The 14235-nt window shown below is 34.3% G+C and overlaps 1 long non-coding RNA gene across 7 annotated transcripts in view; it reads left to right on the forward strand.

The window, feature by feature from the left end:
• Positions 1–7924: 7924 nt before the first annotated feature.
• The window catches only part of LOC131503747 (uncharacterized), a 58718-nt gene continuing 52407 nt past the window's right edge, over positions 7925–14235 (forward strand). For 2 of the 7 annotated variants that reach the window (XR_009257578.1, XR_009257574.1), the window contains exons 1-2: positions 7925–7962; positions 8139–8208. This is a non-coding gene — a long non-coding RNA (uncharacterized LOC131503747). The other 5 variants (XR_009257572.1, XR_009257573.1, XR_009257577.1 and 2 more) reach the window with 3 other exon arrangements.

Genomic DNA, 14235 nt, shown 5'->3' on the forward strand with positions numbered 1-14235 from the left:
TGGCAGGTAGATGCCTGTACACAGAGGAGGCTGAATGATAGGAGAAGAAAACTGAATTTAAGGATCCATTGCTTTCATCGCAAGCAGTAAGCAAGACACTTTTTGTTTTTCAGGTTCTCAAAGTTGCCGGTTACATAAATAACACTGAGAAGTGACCTGTTTCAGTCACTGGAGAGCAGTCAGGGCCCTGCATTCTTTTCGTACCCAAAAGATGCACAGTGGGGACACAAGAGGCCCAAGGAGGACTGTCCTCCCAACATGTATCATGTCTATAAATGGCATATATAAATATGTGTATAATAATGGAACATTTGTATCGTATAAATATGTTAATTTTCCCTCAATTAATTTATGAATTTATTGCCAGTCCAGCCAAAATCCCAACAAATTTATTTGAGGATATGGAATAATATACATGGTTGGAGGGAGTGTATATTAATAAAATTATTATGGATTTTTATTTGACATTATCTAGCATAACTGATGATGGCCATCTTGTATAACCCAGAATTTCTGTTTGTAATGTGCCTACCTTAGTTAAACTCTGCCACATGTACGTTATAAGGATGTTTGTGGTGTTCCTTATGATATTGTTTGTTTTGGAAAAAACTGAAAAAAGTCTAAAATATTTTATCAATATGGGAATGGAAAATAAATTATTAAATAGTTATTGAAATAAATTAGCTAGATCCAACAGGTTAACTGGGATAATACTAAAAAAACTAATGTGCTATAAAATAAATTACCAAAGGATACATGCCATTTATGCAAATTAAAATGCAGAACAATATTATTTATTATTTATAAACACAAAATGCTAGAAATTTGACAACATGCAAAGAAAAAAATACCACAGATTGAAATAGTTATTACCTTTGGATTAAGAGGATAAAGAGAAAATAGAAGAGTGAGGAGCTTTAATTCCTTATGAAATATTTTGTTTCTTTAAAATGAAGACTTGAAAAATTGCTAACACTGATGTATAAATTCAGTAAAGTTGCAGGATACAAAATCAACATAGAGAAATCTGTTGCATGTCTATACATCAATAATGAAGCAGAAAGAGAAATCAAGGAATTGATCCCATTTACAATTGCTTCAAAAACCATAAGATACCAAGGAATAAACTTAACCAAAGAGGTAAAAGATCTGTACTCTGAAAACTGTAGAACACTTATGAAAGAAATTGAAAAGGACACAAAGAAACGGAAAAACATTCCGTGCTCATGGATTGGAAGAACAAATATCGTTAAAATGTCTATACTACTCAAAGCAATCTATGCATTTATTGCAATTCTTATCAAAATGCCACCTGCATTTTTCACAGAGCTAGAACAAACAGTCCTAAAATTTGTATGGAACCTTAGAAGACCCCAGATAGCCTAAGCAATCTTGGAAAAGCAAAGCAAGCCTGGAGGCATCACAATTCCAGGCTTCAAGCTATATTACAAAGGTGGAGCCATCAAGACAGTATGTTACTGGCACAAACACAGACACATATATCAATGAACAGAATAGAAAACCCAGAAATGGACCCACAACTATTTGGTCAACTAATCTTTGACAAAGCAGGAAAGAATATCCAATGGGAAAAAGACAGTGTCTTCAACAAATGGTGTTGGGAAAACTGGACAGTGAAATGCGGAAGAATGAAACTGGACCACTTTCTTATAACATATATAAAAATATTTCAAAATGGATGAAAGACCTAAACGTGAGACAGGAAACCATCAAACAGGTGGAACACAGGCAGCGACCTCTTTGACTTTGGTTGTAGCAACTTCTTATTAGACATGTTTCCAGAGGCAAGGGAAAGAAAAGCAAACTTGAACTACTGGGACTTCATCAAGATAAAAAGATTCTGCACAGAGAAGGAAACATTCAACAGAACTAAAAGGCAGCCTACAGAATGGGAGAAGATATTTGGAAAGGGTTGGTATCCAAAATCTATAAAGAGAGTACACAGCTCAACACCCAAAAAACAAATATTCCAGTTAAGAAATGGGCAAAAGACATGAATAGACACTTTTTCAAGGAAGACATCCTGATGGCTAACAGACACATAAAAAGATGTTCAAAATCACTCGTCATCAGGGAAATACAAATCAAAACTACAATGAAATACCCCCTCACACCTGTCAGAATGGCAAAAATTAACAACCAGAAAACAACGGATGTTGGCGAGGATGTGGAGAAAGGGGAACACTCTTACACTTTTGGTAGGAATATGAACTGATGCAGCCACTCTGGAAAACAGTATGGAGGTTCCTCAAAAAAGTTAAAAATAGAAGTACCTTGTGACACAGCAATTGTACTACTAGGTGTTTATCCAAAGGATATGAAAATGCTCATTTGAAGGGGCACCTGCACCACAATGTTTATAGCAGCATTATCCACAGTAGCAAAATTATGGGAAGAACCTAAATGTCCATAGAATAATGAATGGGTAAAAAAGATACGATATAACTCTATCTATCTCTATCTCTATCTCTATCTCTATCTCTATCTCTATCTCTATCTCTATCATTTCTATCTCTCTATATCATCTATATCACCTATATCTATATCTATCTATATATAATGCAATATTACTACTCAATTATCAAACAGAATGAAATCTTGCTATTTGCAATGACATGGATGGAGCTAAAATTCATTATGCGAAACAAAAAATAGGTCAGAAAAGGTAAATACCATATGATTTCACTCCCATGTGAAATTTAAGAAAGAAAACAAATGAACATGGGGGAAAGAAAAAAGGAGAGAGGGAAACAAACCATAGGAGACTCTTAAATACTGAGAACAAACAGGGTTGCTGGAGGGCAGGTGGGGGGGGATGGGCTAGCTGGGCGGTGGGCATTAAGGAGGGCATTTGTGATGAGCACTGGATGTTATATGTAAGTGATGAATCACTAAATTCTATTCCTAAAACTAATATCACACTATATGTTAACTAACTAAAATTTAAATAAAAACTAACTAAATAAATAAATAAATAGAAAACTTAAAGCAGCTATGGCAAAATTATAACAGTTTTGAAATTTGGATGATGGGAACATGGATGTGTCACAATATTATTTGTTTCTGTCTGTATGTTTAAAACATTTTAATAGTAATGATAACTTTAATAATACAAAAATATAAACACTTCGTCTAGCTGTCTGTCTGAATTAATGAATTCACGCAAAGTATTAAGAATTTCCCTCAGTAGCTATACTGACTAGACATTAGTATGATTAGTTTTTAGCATGAGCTATGTTCTTGTGTTCAGGCTTACAATTTAATCATAATCACTGTGAAAACAGAAGAACATATAATAGTTGAAAGATAATATTTTCCTGGAAGTTAAAGAATGAGGATAAGCCGGACAAGTTCTTCTGGGTAGGTTATTTGAAATAGGGATTAAGTATTTTGACCCAAAACAACGACAGTGTTATTTTTTAAAGCTCTGCACTGAGGAGGAAAATAATTTCTGGGAGTTGTTAAAACTGTAATTTTATGTTTTAACATCGGGTTGTATTGGAGGTGTGCATGCTTTTATCATTTCTGAGTCACTATACCTTATTTGATGCTACTTATTCATGGGTGTTTAATTTTACTTTATGTTTAAGATTCAAAAAGTAATATATGCTTATTGTATAATAAATTCAAATTCCAAAATAAACCAAGAAACAACAACCATATTCCGTAACACAAAACACCAACTGTTATTAACATTTGACTTCTTTTAATACTTTTATATGCATACCTTTATTTTTAACTTAATTGCAATCATAACATATGTAAACCATTATTCACAGCTTCTGAAGTTTGAGATTTATTTCCAGCAGATAAAATCTAGCAATTAAATTTAGTTTTAGAAGTGTTTTTGAGATTTGCATCAAGGTGGTGAAAACTACAGAGAAGTTAGAATTGGAAAGCTATATAATTATTTACATACACTTAAATATTCAGAAAGAAATTTTTTTCACACTAAGAAAGTACTGCAGCTGGAGCCTTTCTCTGACTTAAAGGCTACATTCAGAGCAGGGCCGACCTAGGAAAAGTAAGTGTTTACCTCAGCCCTTTGTCTTTTGGAAGGGTTGCTTAGGAATGAGTGGATGAAACGGTAGAAGAAAATATCAAACAAATTAAGTGTGAAGTCTGATTTCAGATTTGAGTTAGAGAAAACTTTTGTATCTCTGAGAAACCAGAACATTTTCCCTAGCAAATACTATAGAAGTGATCAAGTGACTGTAGAAGCTGTCACAAAGACCATGAAATTGTGTACTCTTGTGAGGAAATGAAGAACACTATGACAAACACATCTGTATCCCAAGGATTCCTAGTCTTGGTTTGATATATGTTGTCTCTAAGTTTGATCTAGTTGTAGTTGTAGTTTTAGTTTCTGCATATACCCATTTTGTAATAAAACTCAGAATATTGTGGAACAAATCTTAGTGAAGCAACCAATGCAATAAGCTTCAATATATTGATAAAAACAACTTAGTGCTCAATTCCCAACTCAAATCTCTGTGAGACATTTTCAGCTGCTCTGACATTAAATGACTAATTGTATTGCTGGAAATTTGGGAAAAAAATACATTGAGTTTATAGGAATTCAGACTGCATGGCAGGTAAATCAGTCCACATGCATCTGTTCCTGAGCTGATGTCGGACACTTCACTGAGTGATCCACCCAGGCATCCCTAAAAGATCATTTTAAACCTTAATTAATTTTGTAACATTCCCGCTAGGACATCTAAGTTTAAACTTATCAGTAGCCACTAAGAGATGCTTACAACAAATTTTAACAATTTGCCTTTATACATTTTGTGATTTTTATTTCAAATTACCTTCAAAGTTTAGAGCATATTCTACTCAATATCTATGTTGAGAGCTTCCACCTGAGACTGAAGAAGAGAATTATTTTCTATTTATTTTTTGCATTGAGGTATAATTGACATTTTAAATGTAAATATGGGGGCACCTGGGTGGCTCAGTCAGTGAATTGTCTGACTTTGGCTCAGGTCATGATCTTGTGGTTCACGAGTTTGAGCCCCACATCGGGCTCTGTGCTGACAGCTCAGAGCCTGGACCCTGCTTCAGATTCTGTGTTTCCCTTTCTACCCCTCCCCTGCTCATGCTCTCTCTCTCTCTCTCTCTCTTTCTCAAAAATAAATAAACTTTAAAAAAATTTTTAAATAAAATATAAATATGGATGCCAAATTGTCACGTTATATCTGATAATGCCTAATTTGTAGGCAAGAGCATAGTGTGTGTGTGCCAATTCAATCTTCTCAAAAAATTCCAGAAATATACAGACTCTCCAGCTAGATACAGCTGTTCTGGACCCAGGCAGGACTTACCCTACACAGTTAGCCCTCCTAAACACCCTTCCTCAAAGGCCAGAGCAGAGGAGAAACAGGGAGAACTCACTCTGTGCCAGCAACAGCTGAGAAGCAGGTAGCACTGGTACAGCCGTATCTACATAGTCCTCCTAAACTCAACTGATAGTTTATTTCTGGAGAGGAGTGGACATATAAGCACAAAGAGACTGGGAGTTGTGTCCATTCAGCAGTCTTAGCAAGAAGAAAATTCTTGGAGTGAAGAAGTGTATTCCTACTATCTACACATAAAATGGGAAAAATAACTTTTTCCTTAAAATTAATAATTATTTATATATCTTTACAGATCTCATAACATTTCTCTTAACTGTACTATTATATAATCCTCACAATTTCTTATTTCAGTAGTTATTTTATTTTCATCTAGAAGATAAGAAATAGAGTCTCTGAGAATTTAAATCTCTTACCCAATATTACCTAGCCAGAAAGTGGAAGATACTTTTCCACACTGTGCTGCTCTGTCTATTGTATCTTCATTGAAATTAAACATAATCTCTCAAAAACTCTACAACAAGTTTGGTCCAAATTTATGAATGAAATGTATCAGGATGGTGATTACAATTGTTAGCAACAAAATGAATGAAAACAGATAATTTTTCTCCTTTGGTTCTGAGTTATAGTTGTGAAGAAAAGTTCCAAAACCTTTTGAACATTCGTTCTATTTCTAGAATTGGCGCAAAATTTACAGAAAAAAATACTTTTAAAATGGTATTACTTACGGGTGCCTGGGTGGCTCAGTTGGTTGAATGTCCAACTTTGGCTCAGGTCATGATCTCACGGTTCACACTTTTGAGCCCCACATCCATTTTTGTGCTGACAGTACGGAGCCTTCTTGGATTCTCTGTTTCCCTCTCTCTCTGCTTCTCACCCACTCGTACTCTTTCTCTCTCTCAAAACTAAATAAACATTGAAAATTTTTAGATTATAAAAATAAAATGGTATTATTCATGTTAATACAAAAATCTAGCTTTTCTTAAAAATTAAAAATCTTAACATTTTCTATAATTACTTATAGTCAAACTTCATATTTTTATTACATTGTTCTGCATATGGATCATCATCATGGCTATGACTTCATAGATGAAATTGAATACTTGCAGAGCAAAGCAAAATATTTTACAATACATTTATTTTTATTTAAAGATGACAATGTAGATAATTTGAGGTTAAAGAAATCTGCAGCTTCTCTCTTGGTCTACTGATGTTTTGGAAAGCTGTTACACAATTACCTTATAATCTTTGAAGTTAAATTCAAAATTTTCCATTCTGTTTTTCTCCCAAAAGTTTAAAGAAGCTATATTTAAAATACATACTTTTTTATTGTTTTTCAGTTTGTTATGCTATTTTGCTTCTGCTGTTGCTGAACCAAGTAATTTCAACAGCAGTGTTATTTTACTTTGCCCTTATAAGTTAAAAAATGGTGCATATTATTTGCAGCCTGTAGGGAATTAGGTTGTAGTTTTTATTCAGGCAAATCAGGAAAATTCTTTATAGATTTCAATTTTTGCATGATTAAGAACTAAAGAACCATTCCTATTAATATCACTATACAATTAGGTCACAGATCAGTAGGATTTTAGGCTTTTTACATGAATATAAAAATTTAAATTTTGAAAACCTTCATTATAGTAGGAAACTTATTCGGCACTTATTTGTTTCATGCCATTATTGATGTACATTTTAATGATGGAAGATTCCTAATGCATTTGTTGATAAATAGGAGACTAGCTTTTCTCTATAGGATTACTGAGTTTTATCTTTTCTTCATTAAATTGTCAAGGCTTCTCTCCTCAATCACAAGTACATCCTGTATAATAATGTACAACAATGATTGGTGATAGAAAAGTGCAATGGGGAACATTTCAATTTTTGAACTTCCTGGTTTTTGGTTTTAGTTAATTATTCTACGATTGATGTGCAAGCAGGGATGTCATTGATCTCCATCTCCCAGATGCCTCATCTGCTGTCTGATATTAGGCTAGGCATCAGGGTGCTATGTTAACTCTCTCAGGCCAAAGGAACACTACTGAGTGAATTATAATGGGGCCATTATTATATTTGGGTTTTCTTTATTCAGGTCATTTATGGCAAGCTTCAGAGATGATGCCATGACCCTGTAGTATTGGCCAATTATTCTGTCAAGGTATGCCCTAGCCAGACTAGTGATATCACAGAGTTACAAAGCAGAATGAAAGATTCTACTTAGGGGCGCCTGGGTGGCGCAGTCGGTTAAGCGTCCGACTTCAGCCAGGTCACAATCTCGCGGTCCGGGAGTTCGAGCCCCGCGTCAGGCTCTGGGCTGATGGCTCGGAGCCTGGAGCCTGTTTCCGATTCTGTGTCTCCCTCTCTCTCTGCCCCTCCCCCGTTCATGCTCTGTCTCTCTCTGTCCCAAAAATAAATAAAAAATGTTGAAAAAAAAAAAAAAAGATTCTACTTAAACAGCTTCATTTTAGGGAGGCATAAATTGTAGTCCAGAAGGATTAAAGACTTTGTGACATCATAAAGGTAATGACATATCTGGAGACAAAGAGAAATGTGACCTGACCTTTAACACATTGCTTTTGGAGAATCCAAGGTTCTTCCACTTATTGGCTGTGTGATATTTGGCAAGTTATATAGCCTATCAGGCTTCAAGTTCATTACTTACTCTTTATTGATAATGTCTACTTCATAGGTTTGTGTGGGGGGAAAAGGGCAGATATACAGTAATCATTAAATTTCCTTCTTTTATTTTTATTTTTATTGTTTCAGAGAAATCCACCATTAGCTCTTGAAAATTTTTCCTTAACTATGGTCTCTTGGAAATATTACCTTTATGACTGTAGGTAAGCAGATTTTGTTAAAATTATTCTTTTTAATCAAAGAGTTAAAATACTTTAAAACATTTCATTGTTGTCAGTGGTTGAGTGGTGAGAGGGGCAGAAAGGATTTGAGGAAGCTTGTGTTTCAACTCACTGCATTAGAAATAAACTGCAGCTAGAAATATCTCAGCTTGTGTATTTCTTTGAGTGAAAGATTTTTTGTAAAAATTTCCTTTTCTCCATTGTATTTCCATGAACAGGAATGAAAGCGAGTGCTGATTCACTTGTCCTCTATATAGCTCCCTTTGCCTCTTCTCTATTTAATCTTGCAAGCATAGGATCCTGGGATCCTCTTATGATTTTTTTCTCCTACCGAGTAAAAACTTAGTCCTATATATGATACTGGTGAGATAGTTCAAAAATGTCAAAATTCAATCATTTGATTGTTGACTTGAATTGCTGTTCAAGAAATACAATATAATTGTTGAAACCATGTATTTGAAATGGAACTTTAAATCTTCTGATTATTTTTAAATTAAAATACTTTATGTATCAAACCATCCTCATTACTGTTGTTGCCTAATTATAGAGAAGAAATTTTAGAGGTGATATTTATTTATAAAACCTCAGAAAAAAATGGTTAATGTCACTCTAGACCTGTGGGTTTTTGAGACAAGTATTTCGGTTGAAGCAGGATAGCATTAGGAAGAGCACTACCTTAGATGAATGTGCCAGCAGAACTCTTCCAAAAAGAAACAAAAGAGTGATAACATGTTTTAAAAATGTAAGTTAAACCTTTTCCAAAAAATTAATATTTGACATAAAAGAGGTTGTTATAATGGCTAGAATGGAATACATACTGTTATGCTTTACACAATAATTATAGACAAACTTTATTTGGATTAGAAATTCATTAATGATAGGTGTGCTTTGAAATATTAGTAATAAAACCATGTTAGGATAGCATTAAAAACATTAATTTGTGATCCCCAATGGATTATTTACATAATAGCATCATAACTGCTTAATGACAACTCTTATATTTATAACTTTTATGGGTTATATAGTAATTGATGGATAGCCAAATATTATCATACCATCTTCAAACCATCCCTCTGAAATAAGATATTATAATTATTCTTATTTTATAGATGAGGTAACTGAGGTTCAGAAAGATTACAGTTCCCAAAGTTACCCAGGCCAGAATTTGAACCCAGCTCTTCTAGTTCCAAGTCTTTTGATTTTATATCACACTCTAATACCATAAATAATAAACACTGTGATAATGTGAAGAGAAAAGTGAAATGAGAGTTTAAAATCTGGAGTTTGCTCCTAACTGTATCATTAAGTCACTGTTGAACTAGCATGAGAACTTTTGAGTCTACGCAGAGAAAACTGAAGCCTAAAGATTTTAATTTGCCCAGTCCAGTGTTTGGGGTTGAATAGACAGTTCTCACCTGGTGATAGTAGGAAGGAATAGTAACTACAAATTAAAGAAAATAAAATGATTATTTGAACCAAATGAGTTATATTAGGAAAAATTTTAAAGAAATATAGCTGAGCAATAAAAAAAAAGTGAAACATTGGAGATAAAAAAAAATGACATTCTTTATAATATGCAGATGACCAAAGCAATTATCTTCCTGGTCTTTTCTTTCATCATATTTTTCTCCAGAAAATGGATTAATCACCCTTTTTGACTCACATTTCTTTAATTCTTTTTAATGTTTATTTATTTATTTTGAGAGAGAGAGAGAGAGAGAGACAGAGAGTGAGCAGGGGAGGGGCAGAGAGAGAGAGGGAGACAGAGAATGGGAAGCTGGTTCCAGGCTCTGAGCTGTCAGCACAGACGTGGGGCTCGAACTCATGAACTTAGGTCATGAGATCATGACCTAAGCTGAAGTCAGATGCTTAACTGACTGAGCCACCCAGGCACCCTTCTACCCATTCATCTATCAATGGACACTTGGCAGGCTCCACACTGTCAGCATGGAGCCAGATGTGGGGCTCTAACTCATGAATTGTGAGATCACGACCTGAACTGAAATCAAGAGTAGGACATGCAACTGACTGAGCCACCCAGACGCCCCACAAATACTTTGTGCTTTTTATTTATTTTTTTTTTTAAATTTTTTTTTCAACGTTTTTTATTTATTTTTGGACAGAGAGAGACAGAGCATGAACGGGGGAGGGGCAGAGAGAGAGGGAGACACAGAATCGGAAACAGGCTCCAGGCTCCGAGCCATCAGCCCAGAGCCCGACGCGGGGCTCGAACTCACGGACCGCGAGATCGTGACCTGGCTGAAGTCGGACGCTTAACCGACTGCGCCACCCAGGCGCCCACTTTGTGCTTTTTAGGCAATTTCATCAGAATTCCACTGTTACCCATTTTGAGATTTGGTACATATTAAGTTCTAGAAAGTAAAGCCTCTCCAATTTTTGAGCAAGAGTTTCATCAGCTTTTCCTGGCTAAATACAGTGTTTAATTGAGATAGCCTATGTAAGTCTGAAAGCTATTAGCTAAAAGACAAAAAGACTACACTGGAAAGGAAGAACAATCGACTGTATTGTGAAGCCCAGCTAAAATGAAGTTGACACCGGGTTTGCAATTTTCTCTCTAGTCAAATCCAATCAAAGAAAATTCTGAACCTTACCTAAAATAAAATTACTTACAATCAAAGGAAATGTAAGTGAATTTGCCCAACTTGATAATCAGTTTTCTGAATGAGAATCGAATATATGAAAGATTCACCAAATTAGAAAGCGGCACAGTAGAGATGTTAGCAGTATTTCAAAGTGAGGAGTGAATAACAGTCCTATAATCCCAACAGGAGAACAATACACAATGGCCAATGGAAGAGCTTCCTGTTCTAAACTATATTCAGACTCCTCCTTTCCACCCCAAAAGATAAATCCCATATTCTGTCTCCACATCTTTAAAAAATATGTTCTAAAGTTCTTCCTCTCCTATTCATCTCTCCAACTGAATTTTGTGTCACCAACTAAAATCCTACACATTCATTAAGAATCCTCTCAAAAGCTACATATGCCATGATTGAAGCATTTCCCCCCACCCAGTGGATTCAAAACAATTCCCTCTGTGGTTCCACAGCTGTTTCTTTATTATACAAAATTAAATCACTTTGATAGTCAACAACAAATTACAATTTGTGGTATATGTGTATCGGTATAGGTATCGGTATCTATCCCCTTTTAATGTGCTTGAAAGCAAAGAACTTACTTGGTTAATCTTTCAAGTTCCCACATTATCCCACCTATTCTAAGCAATGCTATGTTTTCAATAAATGTTTGTTCTGTTGAATTCACACTAAAATGTATATTCACACTATTTATATATCTTAATATAAGATTATTATATTTAGGAAATAATAGATTTAGAAAGAGGTAGAATAAGATCAGCTGGGAAATGATTCATTAAAATGTACAGAAATAGATGTCATGAGGACTGAAAATAATTTCCTAGTTGCTAATTTATGGAAGGTAGGCAATTAGCTGGCCTGCTGCTAAAGTCATATCTAGTGCATGTATGTAAATGCATGTATGTATTGCCCACTATAGAATAACTTAAAATATTATTGTGATTCTCAGTCCTGGAAATGACTATAGGTAATTGAACTGTGACAACTCTGTTTTCATAAATCCTGAAACCTATTGAAGTTACATCTGCTCTGGAAGATTATAAATCTTTCTTAACAAGAATTTTGAGGCAGTTTTTAACTTGTATTACACAGACATGACATTTATTACTACACACACACACACACACACACACACACACACACACACACACATTCCTATTGACTAAATAAACACAAGCTAAAATCTTTCTATTTAATTCCCTCATTAAACCAGATAATTTTATTTTCTTTCAAAGTTATTTTGAGAGACATAGAGAGAGAGCGTGGGAAAAGGGGCAGAGAGAGAGGGAGAGAGAGATAATCACAAGCAGGCTCGGCACTGTCATTGCGGAGCCTGATGCAAGGCTTGAACTCACGAACTCTGGGATCATGACCTGAGCTGAAACCAAGTGTCTGATGCTTAACCAACTGAGCCACCCAGGTGACCCCAAACCAGATAATTTTAAACATCATTGTTCACTTTTTATTCTATGTGCTATAAATATTGGTTATGTTATATATATTAAGCAGATTTCTTCTCTGATCTTATTATCTTGATATCTTCTCATCAGAATAATTTTAACCTTAAATTTTAAAGATTTTTTAAACATGAATTAAATTTTCCAGTGAAGAATCCATTATTGTTATCTGTCTTTCTTTTTTTTAAACTGAACAGGGGTGAATTTATAACAGCCTAAAAACAAAGTGAAGGCTCAGTAGAACATATACAGTATTCTGCCAAATTTAGTGATGTTAACATGTTGTTTTTTTAATGTTTATTTATTTATTTATTTTGAGAGAGAGAGAGAGAGAGAGAAGGAGAGAGAGAAAGAGAGAGTGTGTGTGTGTGCGCACGAGTAGGGTAGGGGCAGAAAGAGAGGGAGAGAGAGAAAGGATCCCAAGCGGGCTGTATGCTGTCAGCGCAGAGCAAGACACAGGCTCGAACCCACAAACTGTGAAATCATGACCTGAGCCGAAATCAAGTCGGGCACTTAACCAACTGAGTCACCCAGGTGCCCCAACATTTTTTTTTTGCATCTGAATTATTTCATCATGAGTGTATTCTGACAAGCATAAATGGCTTTTCTTCATAGACACACAGGGTTGAATAAATAAATAAAATAGAATAAAAATCAAGTCATCAAAGTTTCTGTGGAAACAAATAGCTTTATTTATCTTCTTTAGATAATCAATCTGTGAATATTTTATGTAATTTCACTAACAACAGTGAAGACTTCCCTTCATATTTTATTGCCAGAGATACTCTTTTACTACATATTTCTTCTCTTTGTAATGAAAATTATGTCTAAAAATAGATTTGCTTTTTAAAATATTTTTATTAATATTTTAAATGCATTTTTTACATTTTATTCATTCTTCTTTCTTCACATATTTAGTATTTGATTTCTTCTGTAATTGGAATTTGTTCTTAAATATTATTTGATGTGCATTAGAATTACAAATTTCACTTCTATTATGCTGCCATATGCTCTTCCACTTAAATTCGTTGACTTACTCTTTTCTCCTTTTTTTGGTCTGACCTTGAATAATTATTTCTTCTCTATTAAATTTGTTGACTCACAATTTACACTTTGTAATACTTAAGAACCTCAAAGTCAAACTGTACTCCAAGTACATTTGTGAAAGCCTTATAAATGTGAATGTAAGTTCAAAGTTGGGAAATAAAACTAAGACTTAGAATTTTTTTACACGGCACTCACTTTCACAAAAAAAACTTACAAGTATTTAAAGTCTCATCTCCTCATAAAACTTTCCCAAGTTACACCCTACAAATCTTGAATCTTTGCCCTTGAATTCCTATAGTATTTCTCTCCACATATATTTTTTCTATATTATCTTCTGTTTTATAACCTTGGATAAAATTATACAATCCTTGAAGATATTGTTAATATTGTTAATATTGTTAATATAACCTTGGATAAAATTACACAATCCTTGAAGATATGGTTAAGGTTGTTTTTGGTATTTTCATTATTTGAAATGCCTACCACCTTGTGATTGTATATTGAGGTATTTAGCACATTGATGAAATGAGATAATTTATGTAAAATATGTCATTAATTTGACCTCTATCGGCCATGGTTGAGGCACCAAAGCAGAAGTAATTTACAACCTCATAATATCAGTTATTTTGATTCAACCTACATGTTAACAATAATGTTTAAGATGGACAACAAAGTTTTAGTATCTATCCTCTTAGCGATGTCTTATTGGCCAAACAGCCAACTTTCCGTCATCTAGTAATTAAAATATTAGATAGGATATCTTCATCAGTGCAAAAAGCGACCTTTTCCCCCATTGCTCTCTAACCAAAGCCACTTTCCTTCTGTTTGAGTAGTCACTTCAGAAGCTACAAGTCACAGAATGTATGAAGATCTCTGCTTCTTC

The sequence above is a fragment of the Neofelis nebulosa genome, chromosome 2 (assembly GCF_028018385.1).
Source record: "Neofelis nebulosa isolate mNeoNeb1 chromosome 2, mNeoNeb1.pri, whole genome shotgun sequence".
NCBI classification, from domain to species: domain Eukaryota; kingdom Metazoa; phylum Chordata; class Mammalia; order Carnivora; family Felidae; genus Neofelis; species Neofelis nebulosa.